At 42.5% G+C, this 18750-nt stretch overlaps 1 pseudogene; it reads left to right on the top strand.

Annotated features, from left to right (window-relative positions):
* The first annotated feature begins 237 nt into the window (after positions 1-237).
* LOC142440928 (leukocyte elastase inhibitor pseudogene) lies at positions 238-1005 on the top strand (annotated as a pseudogene).
* The last annotated feature ends 17745 nt before the right edge of the window (positions 1006-18750 follow it).

The raw sequence follows: 18750 nt of genomic DNA, 5'->3' as shown, positions 1-18750 counted from the left end.
TGTACCCGTGTACATCCTCTGCTCTAGCCAGATTTGTAAGGTAGAATTGGGTTCATCCTAGTGGTGGGGTTGAGGGGAGGAAACATTAAAGAACTAGAGGAAAGTTGTATGTTTCATCGTTGCTTTATTGTACCCTGACTGGCTCGTCTCCTCCCCGTGACCCTTCTGTGAGTGGATGTCCAATAGCCTATAGATGGGCTTTGGGTCTCCACTCTACATTCCACCTCATTGTGGAAGAAGCCACAATGGATGCCAAATTCAGAATAAACAAGAAAGACACCAAAAAAGTGAAAATGATGCATCAGAAGAACAAATACCCATTTGGCTACATCCAGGAACTAAAGTGTCGTGTGTTAGAATTGCCCTACGAAGGTAACGACCTCAGCATGGTCATCCTGCTGCCGGATGACATTGAGGATGACTCCACAGGCCTGAGGAAGATTGAGGAACAATTGACTTTGGAAAAACTGAATGAATGGACCAGTCCTGAGAATCTGAGTCTTATTGAAGTCAATGTCAGCTTGCCCAAGTTCAAGTTAGAAGAGAACTACAACCTCAACTCCTACCTAGCCCAGCTGGGTTTGCAGGATCTCTTTAGCAGTAGTAAGGCTGATCTGTCTGGCATGGCAGGAGCCAGAGATCTTTATATATCCAAAATTATCCATAAGTCCTTCGTGGAAATAAATGAGGAGGGCACCGAGGCAGCGGCCGCCACGGCAGGCATTGCCACTTTCTGCATGTTGTTGCCAGAGGAAACTTTCGAGGCCGACCACCCATTCCTTATCCGACACAATGCCTCAAAGAGCATGCTGTTTCTCGGCCATTTTTCTTCTCCGTAGAGACCGTGGAGAAACGGGGTCAGGCATGGAGTTTTCTTGTCTTTCTTCTTGGAAACCCAATGCACTCTCCACTGCGCGACACAGCCCTTGTCTATGTTTTCAATGGTAACGGTTCACTCTTCAGAAATAAATCTTGAATTTCCTTTCTACGCTTAACCCTTTCACTGAACATTGGTATCTATTTGCCTCTCTTATGTGACAAAACTCTAGTGACTGATTTTATATGAAAATACAATGAATTCAAATAAATCAATAAAAAGGAAAAAAAACAATCCATACTTCAATTGTACCAAGCATATTTGTAATATGTTGCCATCATATATTGCCATTATTATTTTCTAAACATTTACTTTCTATTTGAGCCCTTGGTATCAGTTCCTCTTTTTTCTTCCCTCTCTCCCTCCCTCCCTTCCACCCTCATGACCCCTTGATAAATTATAAATTATTACTGTTTTCATATATTACACTGACCACTGTCTCCCTTCCCCCCATTGTTTCTGTTGTTTCTCCTCCTAGGGGTAGGAGTGGTTATGTGTTGATCACTGTGATTGGTTCCCCACCCTCCCCTCTTCCCCCTACCTTCCTGGTATCACTACTTCCATTTCTGTTCCTATGGGGTTTATCTGACCTGGATTCCATGTGTCATGAGCTCTTATCTGTACCAGCGTACATGCTCTGGTCTAGCCAGAACTGAAAGGGAAGACTGGGGTCAAGATGGTGGGGGGAGAGGAAGCCTCAAGGAACCAGAGGAATATTGTCTGTTTCATCAGAACTATACTGCGCCCTGGTTGACTCATCCCTTCCTTGTGACCCTGCTGTGAGGGGATGTCTACAGATTGGTTCTTGGGTCTCTGTTCCAGCCCCCTTCATTCTCAGTAATATTGTTTTATTTGTTTGTTTGGAGTCTTCTGGTGTCTGTTACCTGATCCTGTTGACACCTCATGATCTAGCAGGCAGATGTGCTCCTTCCATGTGGGCTTGCTGCTTCTCTGCTAGATGGCCTCAAGTCTTTAAGACACCAGACACTATATCTTTCGATAGCTGGGCACCATCAGCTTTCTTCACCACATTTGCTTATGCACCCATTTTGTTTTCAGTGATCTTTCCAGGTAGGTGAGCTTTACAGGATGCCAAGTTGTTAGAACAAAGTATTCTTGCATTGAGGCAGAGCTTGACCAGAGGCCCAAAGTCCGTCCACTAACTCAATGTAATACCATATGTGATAGGTAGGTTTATTGACATTTTCATTCATTTGGGAAGTTAAGGGACATCCAGAATGAGGTTTGTCATAAAACAATATTTCACTTTTTTGGAAATGAGAAAACCACTTTTACACTTGAGTTTTTCCCATAGTGCTGCCCTTGTACGCTGTGTTCAAATCACAACAATTTCTGCAGAATTTTTTTCCAAGCAGGAAACAAAATTTTACAGCTGAACACTATTCTCTTAAATTGGTCATCACAAAAATGAGGGCCAAGCAAAACTGCTTTTACGAAAAAATTCACTGTGACCAGAGAGAAGCTTCCCAGGTGATGCCACTGGGTGCACTAACTTAGAGTGAGTTGTTTGATGCTTACCTAGTGGAAAAAATTCATACTACTAAAGTTCCACCCAGCAGAGCCTTTTTCTGATTTTGTGTGTGCGGGGAGAAGGGGAGTCCCTCATATATCTCAAGGCACACTGCCTAAGGACATGATTATCTACATCTTGGTTAATGATCAGAAAGAATTCAGACTCAAAACTGAACTCTTTGCCATCGAGTCAATTCCACATTTCCAAGACTATAACTCTTTAGCAGAGGTTTAATCTGTGTAGAGACTCTGAAAATGGGTTTTGGATATCACTGTCATCATATCCTTTTGTAAAGAGGAGTGGTAGGATTGAAAGCTCTAATACACACTCTCTCATGTAAAAGAATGAGTCTGTTATCTCTGGTAGCCTTGATCTGCAGCAAAATGTACCATCTAAACTCTGACTTATTTGTCATTATAGCTTATTCCTTGATGAAAACAAAAGTACAAGATGAAATTTGAACTTTTTAAAGGATGACAACACTGATTAATAATCCCTAGGAGCCAGTGATTGCTTGATGGTCTTGAAATAAGAAACCTGCTGGGGGGAAATCACAATGAAGGGAACACTTTGTCTTGTAAATTGAGTAGCAGCATTCTCTGTGACCTGGTAATGTCAGAGATGACCTCTAGAGCTGTGAAGATAAGCTTTGCTGCATCCACGGAGAATGTTTTAATGCCCTTTTGAACAGAAATGCATATTTAAGACTCTTCTGCACAGACTTCCTTGAGCCTGGAAAGAAAGGCGCTGAGGAAATGAGTCTTCCAATTAATGGCATCCACAAGTCAATTCCAGCTACTAGTGACCCTATATAGACTATAAATCCCCGCTCCACCCTCACCCCACCCCCACACACTCCCACAGAGCGGTTGGTGGCTTTGAACTACAGACTTTGCAGTCATCAGCCCAACTTTATCCCATCGAACCTCCAGGGCTCTATGGAGTTGTGACCCCAGGTGTCCTATAATTTTTTTAGGGAAGCAGAAAACCGGATCTTTCTCCCCAGGGCAAGTGGTGGGTTCAAACTAATGGCCTTCTAGTTACCTGGGTTCCTGCAGTATTTACTTATACACTCCAAATTATAAGGAAATAAATTTAGCTCAATCCAGCCAATAACTCCTAAGTGACTGAAACTAACCAGCCTTTGTTTATCTCCTTTCCCTCCCTCCCTTATTTCCTCTGCCCCCAACCCCTTTCATGTGCCAGATTGCCGGAGTGTCAATCCCACGCCTACCAGGTACTAACTGTGAAATCGTGGTCAGTTCATTGAACCTCCATGTGCCTATTGCCACGTCTATGAAACAGGGACAGATGGTCTCTACCTTAGAGGTTACGATGAGGATTGTGAGACTTAATACATTTAAATTGCTTAGAATATGCCGGGCACTTAGGTTTAGGGTAGGCACACTTCCCCACACTCCCATCTCTACACCCCTCACCTCTGGGTGGCGAGTATCCACTGCTGAGACACTCTGGCCTCTCTCCAACCCTAACTTGCTCAGTGGCTAATCTCACAGTAAATTTGCACGGAGAGCAAACCGGAATCCCAGCTCCTTGCAGTTGCCTCACTCTTCAAGGGCAGCTCTCATGTGAGACCAGCTGACTCTGGTCAGTGCTGGCAGTCATGGGGCTATGGGGTAATAACATCATCTGGTGTCAACTTGAGACTTCAGAGTGAAGAGGTGGAGTTTCGACTGTCAATCAGGTTGCAGGCTTGATGACCTCATTTGGAGGCACTAAGGAGATAAACGGCTTGCTGGACGCGGGACACACACTCCCTGACGATGAGCCTGATGGAACTACACTGAAGCAGCCAGAGCCCCGGGAGCTGGAGGAGCCATGTGGGGTGGGTCCTGCCATTCAGGTGGAAGGTCCTCCAGGGTACCATGTCCATCTCATTGGAAGAGATCACAGCTCCATCACACCAGCAGGCCCTTTCCAGTTAAGTCCTTCCTTACTACCCTCAGGGGCAATGGGGGACTTGAAGGCTGGTCATAAACTATGCAGAGTGAGAGACCGCTGGGGTGTTTCGTGTGCAAAAGGAGCCGCTCTTGTTTGGAAGGCAGGAATGTGCCTACCTTGTTCTCTGTAGTCACTGATGGGACAATAAACCAATATGTCAGTTACTCATTCCTTGCTTTAAATCTTTACTGATATGGTTGAGATTCATAATATGCCACATGGATTGCACTTGAGTCTTTTAAATCTAATTGTTTTATACACAAAGAAGCCCTACAAAGACTCTCATTACCTTGTGCATCCACGGGGTGGCCTTGAAATAAGAAATCTGGCCATATAAATAAGACATTTTCTCCACCTCAGTCTTTATCAGTGACGAGGTGGTATTTGGGCCACCATGTGAACTTCTTTGTCATGTTCTTCAGTTTGTTTAGAATTTGATCAGAAAAGAAGTGTGCTGTTGATTCAGATAAAATCTCTAATACATGACTCAATAAATATTAACTATTAGCATTTCCCAGGCTGACGGGTTGCATCTTATTGCCTCAGTTTCCCCTCTTTCCTTCCATTATCTTTCTTTAGCTTCACAAGCTCAGACATGAGAAATTCTTGTTCTTGTTTGTTTTGTTTCAACAATCCTCCAGGAGACCAGGACAGTCCCCAGTGAAGAGAAAACCCTTTCCTTAACATCTTGCAGTAGTTTGGATTGAATGAAAATCTCACTGCTTCCCCCTTTCACAGCTTCATTCATGCAGTCAAAACACTGCTCCTAGACCTTGACTTTGAGAGGAAAATTGTAAGAGGATCAGTCATGGGTTAAAAATGGAGACAACCCTAAACTGTGAAGAAACCATAATTAAGGATATAATCCAGACATCAGAAGTTTATAGAAAAAAAGGTATCCGTTAGCAAAAGTTGTAAGCAGGTTAAGTGTCCAACAATACAAACATTTTAAAAGGTGCGAAACACCTGTTGCTGTCAACTGTGATTCATGCAATAATAGGAAAATGTTTGAAGCAAGTGCTTTGAAATCAATATACAGCTCTGTATAGTTATGTTTAGGAAGACCATGTATAAGGCATATGTTAATAAAATATGGAGAGGAGGAGATACAATTATATTATATATATATCCTGAGATTAGAATTTAGAATTTAAATTGTGCACCTGAAATTAAAAGGAATTAATTAACAATAAAAGGAAGCTATGCTAGAGAAGTGCCTGGGGGGCATGAACAGTTAAGTGTTTGACTATTAGCTGAAATATTGATGATTCAAACACATTCCGAAGCACCTTGGAAGGCAGGCCTGGCCATCTGCTTCTGACCCACCCCAGAAGTTCTTCTCTGCATGTGTGGAGTTGCTGAGTTGGCACCAACTCAGGGGCAACTAACAACATCACAGTGGATTTTGATTTTCCTTATGTTTATATTTCAAGCTGAATGGAATTAGCTCTATTTCTTTCATAATTTAAAAATGATCTATTTCCAAAGGAGACCTGACCTCTCAGCACATGGCAGCCCCCAGGCCAGGGTCTAGGACTCCTTGTCCCTTATAATAGTTATGCTTTGTGCCGGGTGGCTGGGCCGGGATGCTCAGTAATGAGGTAGTAAGGTCTTCCCCCATAAGGGCCAGGTCACAGCCTAATGACATCTCCTTAGGGGTGTGGTTTATTTCATATCTATAAGTAGACTGGCATTCTCTCTTCTTCCTGCTGGCCTGGATCCTGCACCTGGGACTTGGGCCATTAGGCCACCCCATGGCTACTGATCCTGTGAATTGTTGGGAGCCTACCATGTACCCTGCTCACCTAGGATTCACTTGACTCAGCCTCCACCAGCCTGTCTCCTGATTCTTTCATGGACAGGTCTCAGTCACTCTGCAGCTGGTTGGGCCACTTCCAATATACATTTCTTTCTTGATATAAATACCTTTCTTAGACATATATGAGTCTCTGGGAATGGTGCTGATGAATCCTCATTGTAGACAAGTTTTCTTATGCAATCTAACATTTGGATGACAGTTGCTTATTTTTTAATCAAAGTTTTCAAAAAGATCACACAGTGATTTCTAAAATCTATTTTGCTTCTTGAAGCAAAATTAACCCACTGCAATTAAGTTGTTTGTTTGTATGTGTGTGTGTGTTGGCTTTAAAACAAGATGGTTATTATCTCCTATTGTAAGTGACAGGAACAGAAATGTAGGGCAGGGTTGTAGGCCAAGTAAGAGCAAGGCAGTCAAGGCTTTGCAGGTCCCAGCAACCATGCAGTTCCACCTGGAACAGAGTCCAGCTGCACCCCATTCAGGATCTCCTCAATAATGGTTTCATTGTGGTGACCTAGAAATTCCAGTTCCTACAGCATGGGGGTGGCAGGTCCTTTCCCAGCTTGATCCTTTCAATGAGGAAGGTGAGCAATTCATGTGGGATGGCTTTCGGAAAGCATAGGTCTGTGAGCGCCTTTATGGGGCACAGGACTGAGGCTCCTCCCTTGCTCTGGATCCCTTCCCTTTTTGAGTCTTCGTCCCAGGCTGGGTGGCCACCGGATTGTTGATGAGGTGACAGAGGCAATAGACAGTTTCAGACCACACACTCCAGAAGCTGGTGTCTGTGTTCAGCCATACACCCAGCACTTTCAGTTTGCATCTCCTTGGTGGAAGCTCCCCGCAAGTAGGCTATCAACCCCCTCAAGTGACGCCTTTAAGACGTCCTGGTGAGAATGCCAAGACATCAAAAAGCACTCAGGGGGAGCTGGATGTAGGGCCAGGGCCCCACCATGGCTTTCCCTGTCTCTCTGTGTCTCCCGACAGCAGGGAAGAGATCTGGGGGCAGCTACTTCAGAGCAGCCATGGCTGAGGCCTCATTCTGCAACAAACGCTTGATGGCAAGGTCCTGGATCCTGCTGCTTGTGCCCATCAATCTGCTCTGCAAGGCATCCTGATGGTTGGAGAGGGAGGCAAGGCTCAGATTTCAGTCTGGACTGTTCTCCTGGATGAAGTCGGTCCAGTGGTTGGCGAACCGAAGATGTGCTCGGTCCGATGGCAGGCTGCTGCTTCACGGGCTGCACAGACTCACGAATCCAAGCGAAATAGGAAATAAGGCAGCTTCCTTTTTCCAGTCCTAAGAATGACAGGTCAGATGAAGGACCCAGGTCTAGCAAAAAAAGTGTGTGTGTGTGTGTGTGTGTGTGTGTGTGTGTGTGTGTGTGTGTGTGTGTGTGAGATCAAGGACAAAGTGAACAGTTTCGTTTAGCCTCAAACAATTTTGCTTCAAAACTTTTCCCCCAAAGGATCTCACGAGTCAGCTCTCTACTCATAAGCGTCCTCGTTTCTATCCCTCCTTCTAAGGACCGCCGTAACGAGGAGGGACTGACCTCTGGGGACAGGAGCCCTGAGGAGGCAGTGCGGGGGGTGGGGGGGGGAGGGGGGAGGGCGGCCTCTTTTGGCCAAGGGTCATTTGGATATTTATTATTTATAGCACCAGTTGTGGGTCACAGACAACGATCAACTTAACAATTAGCTGTTACAGTTGGTCAAACACTTCACGTGACAGCTGGACCGCCTTCCCTTCGGACAGTAGGCGGTATTAGCCGGATTGCTGATTTCAGACCCCTGGAGCAGGGGGCTGCGAGTTGCCTGTTCACTGCAGGCCAGCAGTTGGAGCACACAAACTGATCCGTGGGAGAAAGAGGAGGTTCTTAACTCCTGTAAAGACTTACAGTGTTAGAAAATCACAGGGGCAAGTCTCCTCCGTCCTATAGGGTCACTGTAAGTCAGGATCAACTTGGTAACAAGGGTTTTTGGTTTGTTTTTTATTTTGATCTTCAGAACAGGTTTTATTTTGGGTCTTTGATCACACTGTAGAACTCGGGAGCTTCCTAAGGCTAGCTGAAGAGGTCTCCCCAAAAATCCCAGTTATGACCTCAATGCTTCCAACCCTCAGACTGGAGATGGAATCCCCAGCTGTCCAAATACCCCTGGCCTCATCGGCAGAGAGCGAGCTAGAGTGAGCGGCAGAGAGGGCCTGTCTGCAGTCACAGCACAGCCGGCGGTCCTCTAGGGGGAGGAAAACTCTTCCGAGGTGGACCATGTTCTGTCCCTCTTAGCATTTCACCCAGGACAGAGGTTTTGAGGCTGGGTTTCGTCCTGTCACTCAAGAACTGTGCAGTGTTATTAGATACTGTTGAATTGGTTCCAACTCATAGGAACCAAATGGTGCCAGACCCTGTGTCATCCTTACAATCATGTTCATGTTTGAGCCTGTTCTTGCAGCTTCTGTGTGAATCCATCTCATTGAGGCGCATCCTCATTTGCATGGACCCTCTACTATACCAAGCACATGTCCTTCACTGAGGACCTGTCTGAAGTACATGAGATGAAGTTTCGCCATGCTTGCTTCATCGGAGCATTCTGGTTGTGCGTCTTCCAAGACATATTTGTTAATTCCTCTGATATGCTAGGGTATAGTCCCTATTCGTTGCTGATGCCATAATTCGAGTGTGTCAATTCTTCTGAGGCCTTCCTTATTCATTTCCCAATTTTCAGATGTACCTTAGATGATTGAAAATACCAGGCACGCCTTGACCTCAAAGTGACGTATCTAGTTTTGTGTTTTTTTTTTTTTTAACAATTTAAGGAGGTTTTGTGCAGCAGATTTGTCTTGTGAGATACTTTCATTTCTTGACTGCTGCTTTCATGGGCATTGATTGTGGATCCAAGTAAAATAATATCCTCAACAGCTTTGATCTGTTCTCTGTTTATCATAATGTTATCTATTGGTTCATTTATAAGGATTTGGGTTTTCTTTACATTGAGTTCTAATCCATACTGAGGGCCGTCATCTTTGACTCTCATCAGCAACTCCTTCAAATCCTCCTCACTCTCGACACGCAAGGTTGCGTTACCTGCATCTCACGGGTTTGGGCTGAGCACTCCTTTGCCGTATTCTCCTGTCCATGGTCCAGCTACTGTGGTCATTCGCTCAGCATGGAGATCGAATAAATATGGTGAAGGGCTATCACCATGCCACACGCCTTCCCTGATCGCAAACCACGCACCCTACTCTAGTGAAATGCCTGCTTCTTCAGCTATGAAAACCTTTCGTGCCTAATCTAGAAACATCAAAAGCCGGCATACTTTGTCAAATAAAGCAAGGCTTTCTTTACCCCTGGATCTGAAGGCATAATGTGAACTCCTTTCTCATTACTGCTTCTGGGGAGGCGGCCCTAGGCCACCAGGTGCGACCTGCGTACAGAGACTTGGTCAGGTGTGCAACGTGACCGTCATCACGGGGCAATGGCTCAACATGTCAGGGTTCATCTTGCAAAAGCTCTTTCACAGCACAGTTCTTAACACATTAACACAAACTTCCATCACATGCTATGTGTATAAATAAACACACCAAATTATTTTAAAAGCTCATGTTTTCTGGTATAATCATTTGAATTTTCTGTCCAGGTTAAACAATAGTGTAAGTTTTCATAGTATTCATGAATCATGTTTAGAATTCATTAACAGTCCACTCTCCTAAACAGCAGGGGTTCTATTTATGTGATGCACTAAGCCCAAGGCCCAAATTAATTCTCAAAGCTTTAATAATAAATTGTGCAGCCTCTTTGGAGATTATTATCTATGCAGAAGAAGGAAAGCAAATTTGCATGTCAAGGAGCAAGGGCAGTTAAGGAGTCCAGGGCCGGGGGGGGGGGGGGGGGGGGGCGCAGTGCTCCTCTTAAGTTCATGTATTACCGGCTCTGGGTGCGTTTGGTTTTTGATGTGCCCCCTCTTTGTGACAAGGTTAGGCCAACTATGGTCATTTCTCCGGTCTTCGACCACTTGTCTGTCAGTTTGTCATCCTGTGATGGTTTGTATGTTGCTGTGATACGGGAAGCTGTGTCACTGGTATTTCAAATACCATTGTCACTGACAGTGAGCAGGTTTCATCAAAGCTTCCAGAGCCATAACACACTATGAAGGAGGAACGGGCTTTCCACTTCTGATAAACAGCCACTGAAAACCTCCTGCAGACCAGCAGAACATTGTCGGAGACAGTGCCAGAAGATGCGTCCCCACAGCTTGAAGGCACTGAAAATATGACTGAGGAAGAGCAACCTTCTCAAAGTAGAGTCAACCATAATAACGTGGGTGGAATGAAGCATTTAAGACTCATTTACTGATGGGGCACGATTCAAAATTAGAAGAAACAGCTGCAGCCATTATGAACAATATCAAAACGTGGAATGTACAAAGTATGAAGCTAAGAAAAGTGAAAGCCCTCAAGAATGAAATGGAACACAGACGATTGATATCCTAGGTATTAGCAAACTGAAATGGACCGGTGTTGGCCATTTTGAGTCAGGCAATTATATGGTTTACCTGCTGTGAGTGTCAACTTCAAGAATGGCTTTGCATTCACCATCATAAAAGGGCATTTCAAGGTCTACCATGAAGTATAACGCTGTCTGTAATAGGATAACATTTATTTGCATACAAGGAAATCCAGTCAGTACATATATCCTTCAAATCGATGCACTAACAACTGAATCTAGTGATGACAACATTGAAGAATTTTACCAATCTCTTCAGTTTTAATTGAATCAAACACATAATCAAGACATCGATAATTATTGGTGGTTGGAAAGCAAAAGTGTGAAATAAAGAGGAAGGAACAGTAGTTAGAAAATAGAGCTTTGGTCCTAGAAATGAAGCAAGATCACATGAAAGAGTTTTGCCAGACCACTGACTTCTTCATCATAAATGCCTTTTTCAACAACTATGCACATGGAGTTCTCCAGATGGAATACACAGAAATCATATCGACTACACCTGTGTCAGGAGAAGGAACCCTGGTTATATATGGTCTGTGATCCACAAGGTCAGCACTTCTAAACCATTAGCCCCTCCTTGGGGGTGGGAAGTGGGGGAATGAGGGGAAAAAGGAGGAGCTGATACCCAGGGCTCAAGTAGCAAGCAAATGTTTTGAGAATGATGATGGCAGCAAATGTACAAATGTGCTTGATACAATTGATGTATTGATTGTTATAAGAGCTATAAGAGCCCCCAATAAAATTATCTTTAAATTTAAAAAATGGACTTTTCTACTCCCATAAATAGTTATAGTCTCAGAAAACCACATGGACAGTTCTACCCTGTCCTATGGGGTAGCTATGAGTTGGCATCAACTCAATTGCAATGAGTTTGGCTTTTTAGTTTGGTGGAAAAATAGAAAGAAGCTCAATACCAGAAACTAAATTGAAGCCAGTGGTTGACTGTGGAGCAGACCATCAGATGCAAGCTCAGGTTGAAGTGAAAGAAAATTAAAATAAGACCACAAGAACCAAAAATGCAACCTTGAGTCTCTCCCACCTGGATTTCAAGAATATCTCAAGAATAGATTACACACAGTGAACACTGATGACAGAAGACCTGCAGAGCTGTGGATGGCATAAAGAACATCAGAAATATAGAAATCAAAAGGCATTAGAAAGACAGGAAACAAAAGGTCAAACTTGCTGTGAATTGTAGAATAGCTAAGGAAAATAGAAGAAATGATGAAGTCAAAGAACTGAACAGAAAATTTCAAAGGGCAGTTCAAGAAGACAAAAAATAAAATATTCTACTGAAATGTACAAAGACTTAGAGTTAGAAAACCAAAAAGGAAGAACACACTCAGCAGATCTTAAACTGAAAGAACTCAAGAAACAATTCAAGCAACAAGTTGCAAAGTTGAAAGCGCCTAGGGGCAAAATACTAAGGGATGCAGGCAACATTAAAAGAAGATGGGAAGGATACACAGTCACGGTGCCAAATAGAACTAGTCAGCAATCCACCATTTCAGGAGGGAGAATAAGCCGCACTGAAAGGATCAGGCAAAAACAAGTCTCTAGGAGTTAATGGAATGCCAATGGAAATGTTTCAACAAGCTTAGGAAGCACTGACTCATTTATGCCAAATTTGAAAGACAGCAACTTGACCAACTAACTAGAAGAAATCCATATTTGTATACATTCCAAAGAAAAGCTACCCAACAGAATGCTCAAATTATAGAACAATATCATTTATATCACATGCTAGTAAATTTTGCTAAAGATCATGCAACAATGGCTGAGAGAGAGCTGCTAGAGGTTCAGGTTGGATTCGGAAGAGGACGTGGAGGAAGGGATATCGTTGCTGATGTCAGATGGACCCTGCTGAAAGCAGAGAATTCCATAAAGATGGTTCCTTGACAATCAAAGGCATTTGCCTGTGTGGATCACAACAAACTACAGCTAGCCTTGCGAAGAATAGGAATTCCAGATCACTTGATTGTGCTCCTGTGGACTTTGTACATGAAGCATTTGTGTGGGCTGCATGATTAAAATGAGGAAAGGTGCACATCAGGGTATTGTATCCTCTCACTATACTCATTCCATCTTGATACTGAGCAAATAACCAGATAATCTGGACTACATGAAGAAGAACAGGGCAGCAGGATTGGAGGAAGGCTTATTAACTACCATGCACAGGTAACTGACACAACTTTGCTTACTAAAGGGAAGAGGCTGGAAGCACTTTCTGATGGGGATCAAGGATCTCAGCCTCTTAATATAAAGAAAACAAAGTCCTCACAACTGGACCAATAGGTAACATTATGATAAGCAGAAAGTGTTTAAATTGTCAAGGTTTCCATCTTTTTTGGATGCACAATCAATGTTCATGGAAGTGGTAGTCCGAGAGATCAAATGATGCATAGTGTTGGGTATATTGCTTTAGTGTTGAGAAGCAGGGATGTTACTTTGAGAACTAAGTGAGGGCTTAAAGCACTTGCTGATGAAGATCAAGGACTGCAGCCTTCAGTGTGGATGACAAGTCAATGTAAAGAAGACACAAATCCGCACAACCGAACCAACAAGTAACATGACAAATGGAGAGCAGATGATAGTTGTTATAGATTTCATCTTGCTTGGATCCATAATCAGTATTCATAGCAGCAGCAGCCAACAGATCAAATGACAAGGTGCATTGGGCAAATCTGCTGCACAAGACCTCTTTAAAGTGCTGAAAAGCAAGGCTGTTACTTTGAGGACTAAGGTGAACCTGACCCAAGACATGGTATTTTCGAGTGCCTCCTATGCATGTGAAAGCTGGACATTAAAGAGGAAGATCACAGAAAAGTTGACGCAGTTGAACAATGGTGTTGGTAAAGAATATTGAAAATACTATGGACTGCCAAAAGAGTAAACAAAGTTGTCTTGAAAGAAGTACAGCCAGAGTCCTCCAAAGAGGCATGGATGGCTAGACTGTCACACATACTTTGGACATGTTAGGAGAGACCCTCCCCGGAGAAGGACATCATGTTTGGTAAAGTGGAGGAGCTTTCCTCTTTTAGCGGAAGATGGTTTTTAAAGATCAGGATCAGGGCAATATGATGGTCATTACTCTTAAGGGATTCTTCTACTTTGTCCTGTGGGGTCACTGTGTTGTTTTTAGGTGTCATGGAGTCAGTTCTGACTCAGCTAAAAATAGGAAAGCTTTCAACAAGATGGTCTTGGGGTTTTTTTTTGTCTTTGTTTTCTTTTGGCATATGGGCACACATTTATTTGAAGTTTTGTAATTATAACAAAATAGTATTGTATAATTTTTAACATAATTTATTACATACAATTTCCTCCTTATTTATTTTTAAATCATTTTATTGGGGCCTCTTATAGTTCTTATGACATTCCATACATCAATTGTATCAAGCACATTTGTAGAAGATGGATCTGGACGCAGTGGCAGCAACGATGAGTTTAAACATAAGAACAATTGTGAGGAAGGTACAGGATCAGGTTGCGTCTCATTCTGTTGTACACAGAGTCACTATGAGTCAGAACTGACTCCATGACACCCCAAAACAACACAGTGACCCCACAGGACAAAGTAGAACAATCCCATAAGAGTAGTGACAATCCTATTGCCCCGATCTTGATCTTTAAAAACCATCTTCCACTGAAGGAGACCAGAACTCATGGGAGAAATAGCTGGTTTCAAGGTCGGGACAAGATGAGCTGGAACAGCTTGAGAGTGAAAGGACCTGAACCAAAATTACTGTAGGCCGCTCACAGGCGCAGGTGCTAGCTGGGTCGGGCTTCTGCGGGGCAGGCTGGAAATGGTTTGAGAATGAAAATAAATAATGATAATAAAAGATCTCTAACTCGTAATGCGAAATAAGAAACCATGAAGCTGTACAGTAATAACTGAGTGGATGGACAACTGAGTCCTTCATGAGAATGAAAGTCCGATGAAGAATGAACTATTTACATAACTGCAAAGTAATTCCTCACAAAACCTTTATTAATTATAAAAGGAGAAAACGTCACTTTACAGTGAGGAAGTCTGCTTAACATCACCTTCATCAAGTGACCCCAGTGTGCAAACATCATCAATAAGAAAGCAAATAGAAATCCTGTACCACCTACTATTGATGCATTTAGAAGAACGTCTGAGATAGTCCTGCTGAACATACATAATTCTCATTGTGGTCACCCCAGGAAACCGGCCTAGAGAAGATTCAAAGCCAAGAAATTCAAAGAAAAGTTAAGAAAGGACAAATGGGGAACAAAGAGACATGATAATTTAGTCCACCACACTGCCTGATTAAGAAATGTACCATTAGCTATAGAAGACTATTGAAACAATTGCAGAAACTAGAATGGAGTCGCAGGATGAGAAAGGTGGCAACGTGTCAGGGTTATTTCTTGATTTTGATCGTTGCATCGTGGTTCTAGATGGATGCCTGGTGGCACAGTGGTGAAGTGCTTGACAGCTAACTGAAAGGCCTACGGTTCAAACCCACCAGTCGCTCCATGGAAGAAAGATGCCGCATTCAGCCTCCATAAACATGTACAGCGTAAGAAACCCTGTGGGGCATTGTGCTCACCTGGTTCCAGTCTGCGGGTCAGATGTAAGCAGAAGGCGTCTCCTGATTCCTGTAGATGCAGGGGCTGATGAATAGGAAGCAGGAAACTGAAGCAGGGAGACCACAGGCTGGTGGATGCTGAGCTAACGGAATCTGAGATTGACAGTCTGCTGATGTTTTCTGGAATTGGCAAGAGATATAACAGGAAATCAACAAACCAGACGCAGGATCAAAATCCAACAGTAGAAGTCAGCTAGCTTCTACACACTGTCAATTTATACTAACAGTCGTCTACATTCGGAGTGAAAGCTCTCTCAATCATATCAAGGCTGTGACCAGATTACGGAGGTCTCTTCTCCCTACAGCTGCTTCACAGAAAAATTGCATAAGGGAGTTGGACACACTATATTAGAACACATCATGGGAAAATCCTAGTCTGCATACGTTCGCATAAAATAACAAACAAAACATATCTACGTTATCCATAGTTTTTATCCACACAGTCAAACGCTTTTGCAAAAAAAAGTCAAAAGTTAATAAAACACAAATAAATAGCTGGCTGGTGTACTCTGCTTTGTTCAAGATCCATCTGATGTCAGCAATTATATTCCTCCTCTTCTGAATCCAGCTTGAATTTCCGGCAGCTCTCTGCTGATGTACTGCTGCCTCTATCGTGGATTCACGTCAGCAAAATTTGACTTCTGTGTGATATTAATGATATTGGTCAATAATTTCTACATTCTGCAGTGATTTTTGTCACAATTAGCTATTGATATAGACTAGCAGTTGTTTAGTGGAATACAGGCATCTATTCAGCGGCTATTCGGGTGACTGATCGGTGTTTCTCTAAGGATTTGCAATCGCACAGGCACCGCTAACCTTTCAACAGAGTGTTCTGCTTTCCTTGAAACAACAAGCCGGAAACCTTTAGCTGAGTTTCTCAAAAACAAGTTTCAAGGAGTTGTAGGGAGATGTTTTCAACATGAGTACAAGTAGTCCCCTGACCCCTCTGGACTAAGCCAAGCCTTAGGTTACATTTCTTGCAGAGAATTTAACCCAAATGGGCTCAGGAACTAGAGGGTGTCTGGGCTGGAAACTCCTATAGATGTTCTTTGTATTTGAGAGTTTGAATTCTTGAGAACCTGAGTAAATGTATCGGCCCATGCCATGAGAACGTGCGCGTTAAACGTGCACCCCGAAGTTCTTTGAGTCCGAGAAAAAGAATCTAGGTTTCCTGGGTCTCATTGAGGTAGACTGACTGCCTGAAGGCCACAGGATACGTTGATGGAGTTAGGCCTACCGACCTCAGTGTTCAATATCTAAGGCCCTGCTTCCATACAGGTGTTAGTAGGGGCAATGATTGGAAAACTATTTCAAATGTGTCAAATAAACATGACAGTATACCCAATTAAAGTATTCTGTTCCGTTTAATATTTACTCCCGTTAATTGCACCAATGTGTTGGTTGTTGAAACTTGACTTGTGGATTGTTGGTCATTTGGAATACTCAAAAGTGCACTGATAATACAATACAAGTTTATTACACAGTGAACATGCAAATTTTGAGAAAGATGCAGGATTTCATGAGGTAGATGAAAGTGCTGTTAAAGAAATGCTAAAAATGCTGAGACTTATAAGTGAGGCACTGGCAGACTGATTTATTAATAACCAAGAGGATTCAAAGCAATGGAGGTTGAAAAACTAAGCACCTCAAGAGAAAATATTTAGGTAATTTAAAGGATTCTTGTGGGGAGACTAATAAATTCTTCACATATTTTGTTAGACAATATTGTTTGTGGTCATGCAAAAGAAATCAAGAATCAGGTAAAATGTTATATGCTCATGTACAATTTTATTGAAAAGTTACATAAAAATCTCCAGCTTTCAATTTCATAACATTCTATCAATCCTTTTTTAATTTATTTTTTATGTTTCTTACTGTGAAATTTCACTGAAGAAAAAAAAAATCCAAGCCTCATGTTATAATATTGAAGGATGCTATGGGCAAAAGAGCACCAAACGATGACAAAAGGAAGACACAGAGTTACCATACCAAAAAGAATTTAGTAGATGTTCAACCATACCCAGACATAGCATATGTTCAAGAACTAATGGTATTAAGTAAGGCGTCCAAACTTTACTGAAAGCATGGAGGAACAAAGAGGGGTGGGGAGCTCCAGGAAATCACAGAATACTACTTAAAGTGTTTCAACAAATGGATGCCACCTGAAAGCGCTCACTTGTTTATATCAATAAATTTGGAATAAAGTTACTGGTGAACTGACTAATAGAGTTCTACACTTGTGCCCCATCACCTGTCTGTCAGTTTGCCCTACTCTGATGGCTTGTGTGTTGCTGTGATGCTGGAAGCTGTGTCACTTCACTGGTATTCAAATGCCAGCAGGGTCACCCAAGGGAACAGTTTTCAGAGGAACTTCCAGACTAAGAACAGATTACAAAGACATATTGGGCTATCAACTTTGGAGAATGTAGCTGATGAAAGCCCTATTCATAGAACCAAAACATTGTCAGACACCGAAGGCCTAAAGAAAGGAAGCAGGACATTGTCAAAGATAGTTCCAGAAGATGGGCCCCTGGCGTCAGAAGGCACTTGAAATATGACTGAAGAGGAGCCGCTTCTTAAATCTGAGTTGATAATGCAGTCACCACGGTACTTCAAAGTGACAGACAGGTGATGGGGTCACAAATCTAGAACTCTATTGGGCAATTCACTAGTAGTTGTATTTCACATTTTTGTATCGGTAAGTGAGTGATTCCAAGTTGCAGCCATTTGTTGAAACATTTCAATTGGTATTCTCTGTTTCTGGAGTCTTCTTCTAAGTGGAATAAAGCCTGTGGGAGAAAGCCTTCCAGAGCTTCATTTCTGATGAGGCACAACACAAAATTAGAAGAAACAGCTGCAAGCATCAATTAATAATTGGAACTTGGAATGTATGAAGAACGAAACTAAGAAAATTCGAAGTCATAAAAACAAGTGGAAGGCACAAATATTGACATCCCAGGTGTTAGTGAGCGGAAATGACTGACATTAGCCATTGCGAATCAGAACATTACATGGTTTACTCTGTAGGAAATGACACAATCAAGAGAAATGGCTTTATATTCATCATTAAAAAGGACATAAGCTCTACATTGAAGCACAATGCTGTCTGTGATTAAATCTATCAGAGTTCAAGGATATGTAGTCAATGTAACAATTATTTAAATGTATGTATTAACCACCAAAAGTAGCTATGAAGCAATTGAAGAATTCTATGAATGTCTGCAGTCAAAAATTGATCAAACCTGCAATCGAGATGCATTGATAATTATTGTGATTGGTATGCTAAAATTGGAAACAAAGAGGAAGGAATAGTAGTTGGGAAATATGACTTGGTAATAGAAATGAAGCTGGAGATCCCATGATAGAATTTTATAAATGATTTGCTCATAGCAAATACCATTTTTCAACAACACAAAGGCAACTATACATGTGTACTTCTCCAGATG

This window comes from Tenrec ecaudatus, chromosome 2 (assembly GCF_050624435.1).
Source record: "Tenrec ecaudatus isolate mTenEca1 chromosome 2, mTenEca1.hap1, whole genome shotgun sequence".
Lineage (NCBI taxonomy): Eukaryota > Metazoa > Chordata > Mammalia > Afrosoricida > Tenrecidae > Tenrec > Tenrec ecaudatus.
Note: the sequence above shows the minus strand (reverse complement) of the source record. Positions and strands in the feature narration are given on the sequence as shown.